Below are 18,203 nucleotides of genomic sequence, written 5' to 3'. Positions count from 1 at the left end.
CATCTTTTGTTGACTGATTCAGTAGTAAGCGTTGACCACTGGCTGCCGGCAACGCATAGAGAATGTGGACACCATTAATTTAGTAATTAGAGCTAATCAGGACCTCACACAGTAATTGGGACCATCCAGGGAGTCACCACACTAATTGGGGAGCATCTAACTCGTGTCCACACCACCCTGTGCGTTGCCAGTAAACCAGTGGTCATAAAAAATAAAAAAAACTGATAGAAATAGAGTGAAGAGAAGCAGTTCAGTTGAAGATCAACGATGCCATCTTAAAGAAAGCGGTCAGGAACGGCCGCTGACCACCGCTGGGGCGATGGGGCACAGAGACAGGTGTCTATCTAGTTGCAAGGCATCACACCAGGTGGCGCCACCGTCCTTATTGTGACCACCAGTTCTGGACATCCTGGGACGTCATCATGGCATGCCTGGGCAGGTTAGGACAGCTCTGGACTTGCAAAGAGAAAAACACTCATAATCGAGACAGAGGAATACAAACTGCTGTAAAAGCAAGAGTAAAATATGCTAACAACAAAAAGAATTAGTTACACAATAAAATAGCCCACTGTCCACCACAACAGCAGCCACGAGGAGCGCAGAACGATGCGTCCGTTCCATCCGACAACCAGGCACAGAACTGAATCATAATGCTTTTTTCTCCTGTATAAAGTCATGCATCTGCACCCCCTAGCGGTTACTTTTTCAATTAATTTCATGACAAAATTATTAAGAATCATGCCAGCGCTACTCTCGTTTCCAAGGCCAAGACAGCTTTTACGGAAGATAGAAAATGGCGTGGATGCCTGGACAACAACAACCACCAGCGCCTGACATGCACGGGCACATCACTGCTAAATGGAAAGAAAGCGGGGACAAAGTTATCACGTCTGAAAGAATTAGTTTCACAACAAATCAGCCCACTGTCCACCACAACGGCAGTCACATGGAGCACAGAACGATGTGTTCGTTCCATCCGACAGCCAGGCACAGAACTGAATCCGGTAATGCTTTTTTCTCCTCTATAAAGTCATGCATCTGCCCTTCTGGTGGTTACTTTTGAATTAATTTCATGGCAAAATTATTAAGAATCATGCCAACGCTACTCTCGTTCCTGAGACCAAGGCAGCTTTTGCGGAAGATAAAAAATGGTGGGGATGCAGGGACAGGATCAACAACAACCAGCGCCCGACATGCACTGGCACGTCACTGCTAATTGCAAGCAAAGCAGGGACAAAGTTATCACATCCCAAAGAATTAGTTACACGACAAATCAGCCCACTGTCCACCACGACGGCAGTCACCAAGAGCGCAGAACGATGTGTCCGTTCCATCCGACAGCCAGGTGCAGAACTGAATCTTAATGCTTTTTTCTCCTCTATATAGTCATGCATCTGCCCCTCTAGCAGTTACTTTCTGAATTAATTTCATGAGAAAATTATTAAGAATCATGCCAACGCTACTCTCTCTCCCGAGGCCAAGGCAGCTTTTGCAGAAGACAGAAAATGGCGGGCACGCACGGACAACAAAAACCAGCGCCCGACATGCACGGGCACGTCACTGCTAATCGTAAAGCTGAGACAAAGTTATCACGTCCGTTAAATCCGAGAGGTAGGCAGTGAACTGAATCGCATTGCTTTTTTCTCCTCTAAAAGCCACGCATCTGTCCCTCTTGCGGTTACTTTCTGAACTAATTTAATCTTGAAATTATTAAGAATCGTTCTAGCACTACTCCCATTCAGTTCAAGGGTGCGGCAGCACTAGCGTCATCATCAAGACAAGAATGATTAACAAGAATCCTTCTTGTTCAAAAAAGAAAAAATACAGAGCTAGATGCATCAACAAAAGAAAGCATGCATCATAAAACAGAACAGATCAGGGCATGTTAGGGCATTGCTCAACGAGCGCTGTTACACGAAGAAAAATCGCACGACTGCTGGGCAACAAAGGAAAGCAAGCACAGAGAGACACTTGAACAGAGTGAAAAAGACACTCACCAGCATGTCAAACACAGGTGATGTTGCCGATGGGAGGACGGTCTTTGGCGACCAAATAGAAAAATTTGCGAGCAAACTTAGTTTTAAATATGTTTTAATCAAACGTGGAGCTAAGATCGTATTTAATAGTTGACACTGAAGCCCACTGGAAGCATAATGTAGCCAGTGGTTTACCCAGAATTTTGTCCCCGGGGGTGTGTTACGTGGGGTATGATGTCACACCATACTTCCATGTACTTTGATCCTCTTCCACAAAATAACATGTAATATTGTTGCGAGAGGCACAGCGTCAGGATGGTAATGATTTAATGACAGAATGATAATGCGCGTGACATGCGCCCGCCGCTGCTAACACCACCGTCGTCGTCGTCGTAACATTGCCCCCCTCCCGAGGCGTGGCCTCCGGGGCACGACAGATGGAGAATGCAATGCTATGGGGGGGGGGGGCACAACAGGTGTCGACGATGATGAGCAAGGCAACGGTGGGGCGAATGATGGAGGTGTGTTCCGATGCGGTGACGTACAAATGGTGTACAGGTGGGCGATGATAGGGGGCGCTGGTGAATTGACGCTGTGCTGCCTCCACGGGGTCTGTGTCGAGAGTATCCCTCACTGGGCGCTGCCGTCGTGGGCGTCGTTGGGCGTCTTCGGGGCTGGGGTATCTTCGGGGCTTCGGCGTCTTCGGGGCTTCGTTGTCGTCTCGTCATAGGGTCGGGGCTGGGGCGTCGATGGCCACGACAACAGCGCTTTCAACGAAGGGTGCCCCGCACCTCCACCAAATGTTGCGAGAGGCACAGCGTCAGGATGGTAATGATTTAATGACAGAATGATAATGCGCGTGACATGCGCCCGCCGCTGCTAACACCACCGTCGTCGTCGTCGTAACAATATCACAAAGTTTTAGAGGGTGTCTCCCAAATTTGAGGGGGTGTAGGGCGAGTCAGGATAAACCGCTGAACGTAGCCGTTGATTGTCTGCATGGTTAGCGAAGCACGTTTTCCCCTCTTCGTTTTCCTTTCTTCGACAGAAAATGTCTGTCGGTGGCTTTTTGGGAGCTGCTACGTACGGAACGATTCCCAGACGCTTTGTGCGTCACATCATCTTTTCCTCCATTGCAGACAATTTGTGTATCGCCATATTTCTACTGATTTCGGCAAAAAATATACTACAGCGTGGTTTGTTGTCCAAACCAAAACCACGCACCCACGTGTAACCGCGGAGGGGTGTGCTCGTGGTCGTCGCACCATTTGCGTGCAATGTGGTCCCCTCCCCAATGTTGTCTGCTACTGGCTGAAAACAAATCCACGTGAGGAGACGCCGCGGTTACGTTTTCGCGTCTTTTGTTCCAGCTACTGCGTGTGTTCACTTTTTGAGCATCCATCTTAGGTTTCAAACCCTGTTTCTGCTGTTTCTCTCTGTACGAAGTTTGGGTGTCCGTTTGATATATACAACATGACCCTGGAGCCCGCCGTGCCATTCCATGCCAGACCACCACTGTGCACCACTATTTTGAAGAAGAGGAAGAAGAAGATTCTTGCACTTGTTGTTGTTGAGTGTGAGCCATTCTGCATTAAAGCTGTTCGTTATCGTTCCTGGGTTCATTTCCCACATTTTTGGTACCGAAACCCGGGAAGCGTAGCCTCACTCATTGACTGAAGGATTCCAGGAACGGGAAGATTGTATGTAGTAGCGTTACCGTGAACGTATTCACACGAGCGACATTCCCCAGAATACTACAGCAGAAGATGCACCAAACGTCATAGCTTTCTGCTGTAACGTGAGCGCTCATCGTCGTATCTTCATGCACACTGATAACCGTGAGGAATATTCTGCAACACATCTTCCGTAGAAGACGACAGGAAAAGACGCTGACGGTGCCATCTGCTAAGTGCGCAGTACGCCAACCCGATATACCGGCACCGTGTAAATGCGCAGCATAGCACGGGGCGGAACTTCGGCTCGGTGAGCAGTGTTTTCACTTTTTCTTCCACTACAATCTTCAGCAAGGATGTCGTAGCGTCTAATGGTTCCGGCTGTTTTCAGCGAGAACGAGAGCCGCGCATGCGCTGTGCATTCTCATGCAAATACTCTATTGGCCGAGAGGAGTGGATGTTAATGACATAAGACAGCATTGAAGGAATGTATCTGGCGGTCGCGCCCCGCTATTTTTGTGCGGTAACTGCGGCCCCGGTGCACTGACTAGGGTTAGTAGTAGATGCGTGCATGGATCGTAAGAACCGTTTCCGGCAGAGTACTCGGTATTCGCGAGAATCATTTCATGGTCTCTTTAATAACCTTGAAGGAGAGATAAGGTGCAGGCTAGCTGGTTGTACTTAACAAATTTAGGAAGATCCATTGGTGGATCCTTTGGAAACGCGTTATCATTTCCAAATTATAGTTTTTTGAAGGCTTGCGCCACTCTAAGTAACGGATGAGACATTAAAGTTCTCTTTGGTATTGTTTATTTCGTGTTTTCGAGTGGTTCTCTCGGTTCAGTGGAACATTTGTTGCATGTCTGGTGTCCAAATGTCGTTTGTGAATTCTTTTTTGGGGGAGGGTGCTTATGCAGAGACACGAGAAGTGCCTTGTGGTCGGTGAAGTGGCATGCCATCTATATCTCGTCCAGCAGAGGCGTGGTGTGGTAGACGTGGTCCACGCACGTTCCTCGCTCAGTGGAAATGGAGCCTTTGGGGATGGCAGAACGGACAAAGTATCCAAGGCGAACTGGAAGTCTTTGGCATCATCTTGGTTGAAGTCTCCTACCCGAAATAGATCCCAACATGCATGTCCTGAAATGAATGTCAGGTGGTCGGAGCTACATGAATGAACATCCCTAACCGTACATCCGCAGGATGTACCGTAACGACCGGTTGAAGAATTGTCCAAATAGGGTCCCTGACGGGATGTTATGTGGAGCATTATCGCAGGAGAGAGAGAAACATGGCAAGGCGCATCGCGGAGTGAGTTCCACTTTCAGTGAAAGAACTAAACGCCTTACACCAAAAGGAGTAAGAAACACAAATGTTGCATCATAATGAGTTAATGCGCCAAGCAGTTCTTCAGTCCACTGTTATTGGTATACGCAATCATGTTAAACTTAAACACCCCACCTTTTAGTTTGACTCGCAGGCAAACTGGACTCTCAAATTTGTGGAAGCTTGCGAGACAAGCAATATATATAGTATCTGTTTTCACTTTGGAAAGGTATGCCACTGCCTTTCTAAACGATCTTCGTGGTTCTAAGAGATTGTATATGTACGTCTTTATTTTTGCTTTCTAACACTTCATGCTCATTGTCCGTAACAGAAATACGAGAAACAAACGAAAAGGAGCAACGATGCAGTGGCCGAACCCGAAAGAAAATGGTGGAAAAAAACGCCTACGGGTCTACCAAGAATCTGTTCACTTACGTGGCAACTCAATAAAGCAGTATGAATAATAATGAGAAAATGCAGGGTCCTGAGCACGTACAGAAGTAAGTCTGTGCAACATCCGGATATCTCCGTGTAACTTCCTGTGAGGACAAACGACGGATATTCGTAGGAAGTCCAAACCGTGGCCACTCGGAGATGTGGGGGCGTCCGTCGGAAAAATGTCTGTCTCCCAGCGAGATCCGAATTTTCGGGAAAGGTTATCCCCAGGAACACCATGGGGAGTTTTGTTCTGTTTGGGTACTAGGGTAAGGTCTATGTTGCAGACAGTTGAACTATTTTGTTAATAGCAGTCAGAATAATCGCCTAAATTGTGTCATAATTGGTTAAAGGGTCTCTGACCAGAACCTGGTCAATGTCTTTGTTTGTATGGATAACGAACCTACATGGTGCCTCCAAGTTACAACTGAAACGTTTCGTCTCTGCGGAGCCGCCAACTATTCCAAACAAGGAGCCGAAAAGCGGTTTCGATTTCTGCCCTCCACTCGTGCGATCAGCGCAAAACTCTAGCTATTATGCAGTGGTTTTCCCATGTCTATGACGTCAAACGCCCGCGACGTTTATTGGTGGAAAGTCCACACCGGAAGTTCGGGTGGTTTCCGCAACTTCCGTATTGCTGGGTGCTTTTTCAATATGGACGTGGAAGCACAGCGGAGTCGACAAGTCAGCTTTTCAGCTACCTTTCAGCACCTGAGAGGCACCTGCTACGTGCAGCAGAGTTTGGAGGCTTTGCTTTTGAAATGTTGAGCCGCGAATCGACTTCAGCATGAAGAGGAAGTTCCAACGACAGACTGTTAGATGAGCTTTCAGCATCCATCACGATGAAGCACATGAACAGTTTGTGTAAATTTCATGTTTGACGGCGCCGTGTAAAGGGGCCGGAGTGGTTCATTGCATAATAATGCCGAAAAAAGTCGAGTGCTTATGTTGCAAGGAGCTGCTCTTAAAGTAGCATATTTAGAACTGCGAGGGCAGCACGAACCTAGCGCTCATATTCCCAAGTAAGAAGCGTACGTGTCTCGTGCACAATCAAGCTGGTTGGTTTCAATACAAAATAGTTTTTCTGAACTTTTCGTTATTGTTCGTCACTTATTCAGAAAGAGTGCAGCTGAATTAATACTCGGCGTCCTACTAGCTTTAGCTTTGTTCAAAGCTTGCATGTCTCATACAGGAAATAGATACGTACACTACATACCAACAGTTCGTGAGATGGATGTTGCACAGACTTGAAAAAAAAACAAGACAATCGTTATACTAGTCTGCGCGGTGTACAGGATACGCAAAGCCTTTCCCATAGTAACTACTACATGCTTTAAATACCCAAGATGCTAGGTGGAAGTACCCCCTACAGGGGGTGCCCTTGCAATTTCAGCTGTAGACACATGTCGGTAATGATGCAACTATAATAATGACCCCCCCTCAGCCCGAACTTTTTTCAACACTCCTCCATGCTTGGGATTCTGGATAAACCACTGTGCTGACCCCTGACACAAAGCACCATCTCATCAGCCTGCTCTGCCTGGTAAGAATTACATTGGGCTCTCAATTCCACCACAGACACAAATCCAATCCTGTTCTGACGCATCCTTTTGTCCACCCATTCAGTCAATATGTCGTAAGTGTTGTTCAAACTCTTACTGTCTGATAGCACCCAAATAGTATTGTTTAAGCACCTCAAGTATTTTAATGATCGTTATGTGGAAGTAAATCAGACTGTTATGCAGGTTACCCTGTGTGTGACCTCCGGTTCCTGCTCTCAGTCCTCCAGAAGTGCTCACTACATAAGTTGACTATCGAAAACCTCAATGTTCCATGCATGATGAAAAACCCCAGTTTGCTTGCTTCCTAGCCATTTTTTCATTCTCAATCTTCCTTTTGTGTGCAAAGTGCGCACCCAATTCGAGTAGGATGTAGACCTTGAGGAACCAAGCTTTGTATCTTGTATGGGCGTATCTTTGTATCTTGTATCTTGTATGTATAGGCATGTTGTAGTCAAAGATGATGTAACATGAAATGTGGTTCATATAGTTTATTGTGGCACTCAGATAATATCTTCATAATATGTCTGCAGAGATTGCTCCAAAATAGCATATGTAATGCAGCGTCATACATTATTGGGCTTCTGGGAAAAATCATGATTCACCTGATACAGACGGCAGCCTTCGTAATGGTGTCTGACACATTTTTAGCAGCCACTGTTTTAAAATATGCATTAGAAATGCTCCAACTATGAAAGTATCACGAAGTTCACTTCATTTGTTTACTTTAACGACCCTTGTGAAGGGATTCACATAAAGGGGGAGGTTTTTTATCCAAAAAAGACAAATACCAAAATGATGTACACAAAATTCGTTCACTCACCACAAAGGAATTCATTCGATCTGAAAACGATCATAGCACTTGGAAATAAATGACGATATATTTTGTTCTGATGCCATGTGGGCAGGAAGGTCATTCCAGTTTGACACCATCAGTTGGTGCGGAGAGTAGAGGAATTTTTTTGTTTGTGTAGGTGGAGCAAATACTTTGTGCGGGTCATCAAGTCTTGGAAGTAACTTGTGAGGGGATTGACAGTAAGTGAGGTGGGGAGGAGTGCGACCATTATATAACTTATGAAAGAATGCCAGGCCTGATACCTTTCATCTGGTAATCAAAGGAGTAAGAAAGAGTTTGGCTTTAATGGCTGAGACGCTGGAAAAAGGATGATAATCACGAGCAACAAACTGTGCGGTTCTGTACAAATTCTACTTTATCGATTAAGAGATGTTGGGATGGGTTCCAGATTGCAGAGGCATATTCCAGTTCTTGTGAACATGGCAGTTGATTTTCTGAGACTGGAACACATAGAAAACACAAATACATACAAAGCATCAAGTGCCTAAGAAATGAATTATGAAAGAAGGCAGTCACTGGAAAGGTTAGCCAGTAGTAGGACTTGAACCCACATCTTCTGTATTACCGATCCAAGGCCCTTACCAATTGAGCTAAACTAACACGCCTCTCCAGTGACTTCCAAGGGTGTGGATGTATCCTAGGAATAGGTTTATGGGCAGGAGAACATTACTCACTGTTATTATACAGGCATAGCTCTCTGTCCAGTATGATCACCGCAGAGCACATTTACAGGAACTCACAGGCACAAATAAATATGTAATAGCCTCAAACAGCTATTATATATAATAAATTAGACATGGAACTCCGATAGCAGATGGTCTGGCAGTACAACACAGGTAATCTTGCCATCACTATATTTTCCCCAAAATGCTGAAAATAAATGGATAGAATTACTGCAATGAACTGCTCAATTTTTCACCTCAGATATATTTTTAGCACTCTGTCTTTCATGTTTCAGAATATACATGCATCGAACCTGCAGAAGCTTGTGTGTGTACGTAGAGTCACACATCTCATGTGCAACAGGCAGGTCTAAGTTGTATTGAGATATGTCAATTCCTTACACGTGCTCACCACCTGTAGATTCCTTTAAGGGGAACAAAAAACTTTTTGTTAGTAACAACTTCACGCTATATACCACATTTATAAAAGAAATTGGTCCCGCACCTGACGGACAACTGTCATGACCATTGCAGATGTCTTCTTCTCCTGTTCCTTCCACTTCCATGAAGTCATCACCCTAACATTGTTAAAAAAAAGCCATATAAATGCGATAACTGAGATATTACCACTACGAGCATACAGCAAATCACAACCACATAAATAAAATACACAATTGCACCGAGCTGTGCACATTTTCACACACACACACACAAAAATACATAACAGAGTGGCCTGTCTCTAATAACTCCACAACAAGTTTGTGTAACTCTGTTTTGAAACTGGACACAGGAAGGCCATTTCCAATCAGCTGAAAAAAATTGTTCAGAAGAGGAACGGTTTCTGCTGATTTCTGTAGTTGGTCCGTAGCAGTGGAACCTTGTAAGGTGGTACACTGGTGGATTTCATACCGTAATGGCAAATGTTTGGGATGGCGCTAAAAGATCCTGAATTTGCAAGGCAATGTTGTGTAAATGTGTGATTTCCAAGTGAACACTTTGTCTACTGTATTTTGCATGTCTTGAAGGAGCTGAGGGGTTGGATGGATGGATTGTAGTGGCACCCCTGGTGGGCCTCTTTGCAACGAGGGTCCAGCACATTGCACCTGTAGACATGGTTGTCGTACACCAGGCTTTCTTTCTTCTTTGTGTGCACTGCAATTTTATCGTAGTTGCCCTCTGTGGTGTTTCCCCAGATTAGACAACAATAGTACAGCTTGGGGTAAACTAAGGATTTCAACTGCGTTGGTTTAGAATCCAGAGCCCTTCTTTACTATGTGCAGTATGCTGCATATTATAAGGAAAATAAATAGAAGAAAACTTGTACCTGATCCCTGCCTTGTATTTCCAACATTTGGTTCCACATCTTGTCCAAGGAAGTCATGAACTACATTGGTGCACACTGCTGTGACAATTATAATGTTACACCTAGATGCGGAATACACAGCTTCATTTTACGCACTGTGGATGTTGCTTACTGCATTGCCATGCCTGCATTCAACAACACTCGGAATTGTACAGTAATCTTCTGATTTAGTGCGTAAACTTCAATTTTCTTTAATCCGTATTTTTCTTTGTTGCGTAAATGGTCTCGTAACAACTGCATGCCACAACGTAATTCTCACAAGGAGAGTAATCACTGTATAAATTATACAGAAGACACTGACCGCGTCACGTCCAGATGCAACAGTCTTGGAAGATAGATTCAAGGAAAGCACTGTGGACTGCTATAGGCGGAGGTTCTTTGTACTCAAACTGAGGGGTCCATCTCATAGTCTGGACATTCTTCAAATACGATTGGCAAAATCCGCTGCCAACCATACCTGACGCTGCGGTTGAACGCGCAGTATCGTATGGAACTGAATGCCCGCCGAGAAATCTCGCTTTGACGACACAACCGAGGCATGTCAAATGAAGTCTGTGTACCTCGATAAACTGGTCGTTGTTCCAAGAGATATAAATAAAGAAAACTTGGAAATACACACACTACGCGAACGCTGTGAAATAGCGCGCTGGATCCCGAAAGTCGTCGTAGCTCGTAGCTCCTCTTCCCACGGAAGTCCCTAATTGGATTATCGCAGTTATAAAACAGGTCGTAGATTTCAAAGTATATACATACTTTTTATTTCCAGACATTGTGACAACGGTATATCGGCCTAAAAATGTTGGTTCTTGCTGAAAGTTGTTGTTGTAGTGCTCGATCACGTGACGGCATTCTGCGCACTGATTGCATGAGCGAGAGACGTCATCCCAGTGGGATGACCAGATGAGTTTTCTATATATACGTACGCTTTCTTGGTTTGACGCTAGGTGTGCCAGCGTCGGCGTGAACCGCGATGTTCAAAATTCGAGTTTACGAAAACTACGAGGTGTTGAGGCATGCATTTTCGTATGTGAAGTTGCTTTTGTGTATTCTATAGGTAGCCACTGCGGAAAAAGCTCTCCAGCTTCTGGTCAGAGACCCTTTAGCTGAATCCCCAAACCTTTGAGAAATGATCCACAAATTACTGTGGTGCTAAACCAGATATTTATTTCGTACGAGCCAAAAATGACGGGCTACATATTTTTATCAACTTACCCCACCCTGTGGGTAAGTTGAGGACATCGAAAAATTAATGCCGGGTTTAAATTTTGCCTTTTGTTTGGGCCAGCCGAAACGGTCAGCCCCGAGTAGTGCACATAGAAACACAAGGCAATGACACCCCACCCAGTAAACCATATATATCCCAGGTACATTCTGGTGATATCGCAAATTGGATGTTAGGATATCCATGGGAGCTTCACAGAGAGCCCGTTTACGTAGAAAGTACATCCATGCGACTGCCAGATTCCTACTGTTTTCACATCCCAGAACCGTCGCATAGACATCTATTTTGGATATTTGGATGTTCCGGGGATATTTTAAAATCTATGCTATTTTTGCGTTGAATCAATTTGAAATTGATAGTTATTGATTGCTGTAGCAAATAAATGCTACACACAGTAACTAAACAAAAAGGCGTCTACTTTTGGCAGCACACCCCGCTTGTGTAGGGGTGCACAGCAACCTTTCGGCCCTAATCCAAGACCAATGCAGACCACAGGTTAATAAATGTGCTCCCGCCTTTCACCATATCAGACGCAGGCTCCCTTTTTGACCCCTCCACCGCGTACGCGGATTTCAAGAGATACCAGAGCGAGCATATACTGAAATACAAATTTTTGGAGTAGGTTCGTCAAGTGTAGCGTGGCGTATCACATTTGCAACGGTGACGTCTTTAAAGTTAATTTGTGAGTCTGCAAACCACATCAGCTTATACCTGCGAAAGTTCCTGACACCCCATCCTAGCAGCTATCGTGTTTTTAACTCAAGCTACCGCCTATAGTGTGATTACTTGGTAAATAACGTAGTAAACCCCAAAATTTTCCCCGTTTGCTTACGTCATGCCACTAACGGTCACGTGTCGTAGATGTCTCCGAAAAATCCATGGAAATCCAAGGTTATACCTTGACTCTGCAGATACACGGGTTAATTGGCAAGAAGCACCCCCTCACCGTTACAAATGTATCACGGCCCAATACACTTAACGAATGTGCCCCAACAACTTGTATTTCAGTATATGCTCTGGCCATTTTGTCAACAGAGACTATTGTGAATGTGCATTCCCCTATAGAAGTGCACTGCCTGGAACGAAATTTTATTCGTTTCCCGGGAAGCATAGTGAAAAGCAGAGAAGTAGATCGCTGCAGTTAAACGTACAGTAAAAGGCTGCAGTTACACGTGTTCGCTTTGAGTGATGTTAACCATTGTCGGGAAGTTAAGCGAACTTCGTTCATTGTTTCTTTTAGTAAAGATAGCTCGCCGTGGATGCCCACCAATAACACTCTCATATGTAATCACCATTTCGGTGACGGTGCTAAGTCAGTTGATCCAACTATGATTTTCGTATGTTCTGTCCATTTTACCTTCCGTTTACAAATGGAAGTCCGCTCCTTCAAGCTCCAGCTCCTTGCAAAAGCCAATAAATAAGAACAACCATTCTCACTCTACACTTACTCACTAAGAACAAAACACCGTGTGTCTGAGGTCTCAGAAGTTGACACAACCTGTCTTACATTCCTAACATAAGCATGCTCTTTATTTGATATATCATCAGAACGTTGCCATCAGAATGTTACCATCGTTACCAACGTTACCATTAGAACGTTACCATCATCGCCGCGAACGTTTTTCGCTGTCTGGTCAGGGGCCCATAGGATTTAATGTATACTTCGGATATCTATAACGAATTCCTTTATAACGAATGTCCTGAAATAACGAAGTGATTTTTGCGGTCGGTAGGGCGACATTCGCGACCTTTACAACGAAGTTTTGCAAGCAAATGTCGAATTACGAACATCGTGAGAGCGTTTCTCATTCCGACGCGGCGCGCTCGGCACCTCGTGATGACGGTTCCCCAGGGGTAATAAAAGGCGGGGAGAGACAACATGTGTTCATCCTCCTGGCATTTGTCCAACCGGATGACCTGTTCACGTGGGTGGGGCTTAGTCGGGATGCGTGGACCTGCTTCTTGTGAGCAGGCTGTACAGAGCGTATGAGGTCATTTGTCTTTCTGGGAATAGAGGAAAACAGTCCCATTCACAAGCGACCGTGCTGTACATGAAGACATTCGTCTGCACTAGACTCTGGTCACTACGGCGTTACAGTAGGATCTGGATTATATGAATCTCATGGGGTAGGGGACAAAATTCGTAGCATCCGAAATTCGTATCAAAAGAATTAAACCAAAACAAAAATTGAGGCAAGAAAATAGACAGTGACTGTTCATTCTTCAGTGAAAGAGGCCGCTCGTAATAGTTTAGTGTCTTCGTTTTTGGCCTATGCTGCCGAAATTCGCGAGATGATTCAAAAGGCCCACCACGTGCTTTCCACCCGCGAGTCGCGCGCTCGTAGAGCGAGCTTTTCCTAAAGCACACAGGCATTAGGTGAAGCCGACTTGAGGAATGGTGACGTGTAATGTTGCCAGAAGATGTCCTGATATGCTCCCTCCATGTGTTCTGGTCTCAGTTTTCGTGACACAGCTTAGCGGTTTATTGTTGCGAGGGGGGTAAAAATGTCAAAACAGAGATAAGGTAATAAGGTTCCATGTCTATTGTAAGGTTGAATGTGTGAGGTGCGTTTTGATCAGAGTAACGAAATTCTACCAATCAACAGGATTGCTAGCATTTATCCGTTTTAACGAAGTTACCATGACAACGAAGATTTCCTGCGGTCTCCTGAAGTTCGTTGTAAAGGAGTTTGACTGTAGTAACCTTTCTGCAAAGACACCACAAACAAATTTGCGGACCGTCACAGAAAGTGTTGCGACATTTAGAAGCAATCCAGACGTTGAGTCAGCGTCATCAAAAGTCACTAACAGCTGCCGCTGAAAATTGCAACACCAGAGCCGTTCTGAGTGGGAGAGAGGGACAGCCACCCCGGGCGCCTTCCCTAAGGGGGCGCCGGACGGCACGTCTGGACAGCACGGTGAGCAATGAAGCGACAACCAGCATAATTGTCACCCGCACCAAAAAGAAAGGGTTCAGTGTTGCTCCTATAAACAACTGAAAAAAAAAAAGAAGAAAGGACGGTGTTATAAAAAAGTGGCACATGTATTCTCATCGTAGCACACTAGAATTGTGCGAGCAGCTACTGCAATTCACACGGATAAAATTTTTCGTTTTGGATTTCGTTGCTACTGGTTGCTACCTTCTTTCTTTTGGCACGCCATGCGCGCGTCTGCGACGCACGAGACACCGGCGACGGCACGTCTCAGTCAACTGCCCCCTCACCCGTCTTCACTTCGGAAGAGCATTTTGTCTGAAGCAGGGGTGGACATGTATTATCAATATCATATATATATATATATATATATATAGACACATTTAGCTGTTTTGTCCCGAAGAAGGCGGAGCTTCCGCCGTAACGTAGACATCCTCCCTAACTTTTATAATTTTTAAGTTTTAATAAACCCCTTTTTTTGTTACTTCCCCTATTTTCGTCTTCTGTCTCCCATTTATTTCAACTATATATATATAGATATATAGATACAGCGATATAGAGATATAGCGATAGACAATTTTTCCTTTGTATCTATATATATATATATATATATATATGGTTTGCCTGGTTTGCCAATCTCGAACGATGCGCAGCTACCCAGGGCCGACGAGCCGCAAGCACGGCGAAACACGTGTCCTCTGGTGCTGTCGCATCGTTCAATGAGTATCTGTTTCTCTACGTGCAGCCATAGAAGCCACTGTAATCTGTAAGTTTGAATTTCAAACACGTCTAGCATCATTTACTTATTTTTTTAATGGCTTTTCCCCCTTCTTTATAATTCACTGGCTTGCACTGTGGCATTGGGGAGTGCTCAGTCACCCTCCCAGGTGTATATCGCTCGCTGAGTGACCCCTGGTTTGCCAATCTCGAACGATGCGCAGCTACCCAGGGCCGACGAGCCGCAAGCACGGCGAAACACGTGTCCTCTGGTGCTGTCGCATCGTTCAATGAGTATCTGTTTCTCTACGTGCAGCCATAGAAGCCACTGTAATCTGTCAGTTTGAATTTCAAACACGTCTAGCATCATTTACTTATTTTTTTAATGGCTTTTCCCCCTTCTTTATAATTCACTAGCTTGCACTGTGGCATTGAGGAGTGCTCAGTCACCCTCCCAGGTGTATATCGCTCGCTGAGTGACCCCTGGTTTGCCAATCTCGAACGATGCGCAGCTACCCAGGGCCGACGAGCCGCAAGCACGGCGAAATACGTGTCCTCTGGTGCTGTCGCATCGTTCAATGAGTATCTGTTTCTCTACGTGCAGCCATAGAAGCCACTGTAATCTGTAAGTTTGAATTTCAAACACGTCTAGCATCATTTACTTATTTTTTTAATGGCTTTTCCCCCTTCTTTATAATTCACTGGCTTGCACTGTGGCATTGAGGAGTGCTCAGTCACCCTCCCAGGTGTATATCGCTCGCTGAGTGACCCCTGGTTTGCCAATCTCGAACGATGCGCAGCTACCCAGGGCCGACGAGCCGCAAGCACGGCGAAACACGTGTCCTCTGGTGCTGTCGCATCGTTCAATGAGTATCTGTTTCTCTACGTGCAGCCATAGAAGCCACTGTAATCTGTCAGTTTGAATTTCAAACACGTCTAGCATCATTTACTTATTTTTTTAATGGCTTTTCCCCCTTCTTTATAATTCACTAGCTTGCACTGTGGCATTGAGGAGTGCTCAGTCACCCTCCCAGGTGTGTATCGCTCGCTGAGTGACCCCTGGTTTGCCAATCTCGAACGATGCGCGGCTACCCAGGGCCGACGAGCCGCAAGCACGGCGAAACACGTGTCCTCTGGTGCTGTCGCATCGTTCAATGAGTATCTGTTTCTCTACGTGCAGCCATAGAAGCCACTGTAATCTGTAAGTTTGAATTTCAAACACGTCTAGCATCATTTACTTATTTTTTAATGGCTTTTCCCCCTTCTTTATAATTCACTGGCTTGCACTGTGGCATTGAGGAGTGCTCAGTCACCTTCCCAGGTGTATATCGCTCGCTGAGTGACCCCTGGTTTGCCAATCTCGAACGATGCGCAGCTACCCAGGGCCGACGAGCCGCAAGCACGGCGAAACACGTGTCCTCTGGTGCTGTCGCATCGTTCAATGAGTATCTGTTTCTCTACGTGCAGCCATAGAAGCCACTGTAATCTGTAAGTTTGAATTTCAAACACGTCTAGCATCATTTACTTATTTTTTTAATGGCTTTTCCCCCTTCTTTATATATATATATATATATATATATATACAAAGGAAAAATAGCCGAGGTTATGGGGCTGCACGTTGAGCATATGTTTACAATTTGATCGTGCACTCCCAGCCGAGGACAGCTGTTTCGCTCTACTTGGAGCTCTTCAGCCCGGCGCGGGGAAGTGACACGATCTTGGGTCGGCGCTAACAGTGCGCCTCGGTAAGACGTCAATGTTCCACGGTGACGGCGCCACCTGTGGAGGCCGCAGTGCAAGCTAGCAAGTACAGATACAAAGGAAAATTAGCTGAGGCTCTGTGGCTGCACGTTCAGCATATGTTTACAATTTGATTGTGCACTCCCAGCCGAGGACAGCTGTTTCGCTCTACTTGGGGCTCTTCAGCCCGGCGCAGGGAAGTGACACGATCTTGGGTCGGCGCTAACAGTGCGTCTTGGTGAGACGTCAATGTTCCACGGTGACGGCGCCACCTGTGGAGGCCGCGGTGCAACCCAGCAAGTACAGATACAAAGGAAAAATAGCCGAGGCTCTGTGGCTGCACGTTGAGCATGTATTTACGATTTGATCGTGCACTCCCAGCCGAGGACAGCTGTTTCGCTCTACTTGGAGCTCTTCAGCCCGGCGCAAGGAAGTGACACGATCTTGGGTCGGCGCTAACACTGCGTCTCGGTGAGACGTCAATGTTCCACGGTGCACGAGTGCACGATCAAATTGTAAACATATGCTCAACGTGCAGCCACAGAGCCTCGGCTATTTTTCCTTTGTACCTGTACTTGCTGGCTTGCACTGCGGCCTCCACAGGTGGCGCCGTCACCGTGGAAAATTGACGTCTCACCGAGACGCACTGTTAGCGCCGACCCAAGATCGTGTCACTTCCCTGCGTCGGTCTGAAGAGCTCCAAGCGAAACAGCTGTCCTCGGCTGGGAGTGCACGATCAAATTGGGCATTCAGCCGCATGATGTCGCGCCGGTCGGACGTCTGTGTGCTCTGTTCTCTGTCTGTATCCAGCAAACAGAAGAAACTTCTACGCGCAGGTACCTGTGGAAAATGCTTCCACGCTAAGTGTGCCAATATCGCGACTAAGGATTATGATTTGTTGTTTGTGAACGATATGTGCATTTACAAATGCACGGACTGTTCCAAGCGAAGAAATTCTTTAGATGCTGTACTCTTGTCAAACGGCACCCGCACTGATACGCCCACCCTGCATGCCACGGAACCTGTTACCGTTGCCTCGTCTGCATCTGCCCATGATGGAACCGACACTTGCTCCAAGGACGACGTGCTGGCAATTCTCCTGGCGAAGCTAGATACGCTAACACACACTGTTAACGATATGAACCAGAAAACCGAGCAGCTTTGTCGTACCGTTCAGTCCCTCGAGAAAGAAACAGCTTTTTTGAGGATAGAGCTTGCAAAGACAAAGTCTGAACTTTTGGAACGTGTTGATACTCTCCGTGCAACCCAGCCGTTGTTTTCGTTCAACAGAGCTTCATATGCAGACGTCTTCGCTGGAAATTGTACAATTCCCGGTTTTACGAGTGACAACTCGGTAGCCAAAGACCAAGAAGATAATGGCTCTGGTGCTCGACAACGCCGCACGTCGCAATCCATTTCAGCTGTCCGCAACCCTAAAGTACCGTTCGACAGTTCCGCGTTCCCTAGGTTGTCTTCTCGTCAGCCATCTGTGCCTAGTGCACAGAATTCAACCCGTGACAACCGTGACATCCCTCATGTATCGCTCGACAGTGCCGGGTTCACGAGGGTGTCTTCTCGCCAATTACACCGGCCATCAGCACCTCGTACACAGAATCCAAACAGTGACAACAGTGACTTTCGTGGTCCTCCACGTCATCCCTCGCCATCTGTGGGTACGGCAAAGTCATCGACTCTGAGAGTCGCTCAGCGCCCGCCGCCAGAAAGGTCGTTATTTGTAACGCGT

At 46.0% G+C, this 18,203-nt stretch overlaps 1 protein-coding gene across 2 annotated transcripts in view; it reads right to left on the bottom strand.

The window, feature by feature from the left end:
- The window catches only part of LOC135394341 (uncharacterized), a 79,282-nt gene that overhangs the window by 15,360 nt on the left and 45,719 nt on the right, over positions 1 to 18,203 (bottom strand). Inside the window, exons 13-15 of one of the 2 annotated variants that reach the window (XM_064625036.1) lie at positions 8,990 to 9,062; positions 8,799 to 8,909; positions 7,462 to 8,692 (exon numbers count right to left, since the gene is read on the bottom strand). The exons of the other annotated variant lie outside the window; for it this stretch is intronic. The gene's annotated coding sequence lies outside the window, so the exon portion shown is untranslated. Of the gene's footprint in view, positions 1 to 7,461; positions 8,693 to 8,798; positions 8,910 to 8,989; positions 9,063 to 18,203 lie in introns of those variants that run through there. 2 annotated transcript variants of the gene reach the window in all.

Source organism: Ornithodoros turicata, chromosome 5, assembly GCF_037126465.1.
Source record: "Ornithodoros turicata isolate Travis chromosome 5, ASM3712646v1, whole genome shotgun sequence".
Classification (NCBI taxonomy): Eukaryota; Metazoa; Arthropoda; class Arachnida; order Ixodida; family Argasidae; genus Ornithodoros; species Ornithodoros turicata.
Note: the sequence above shows the minus strand (reverse complement) of the source record. Positions and strands in the feature narration are given on the sequence as shown.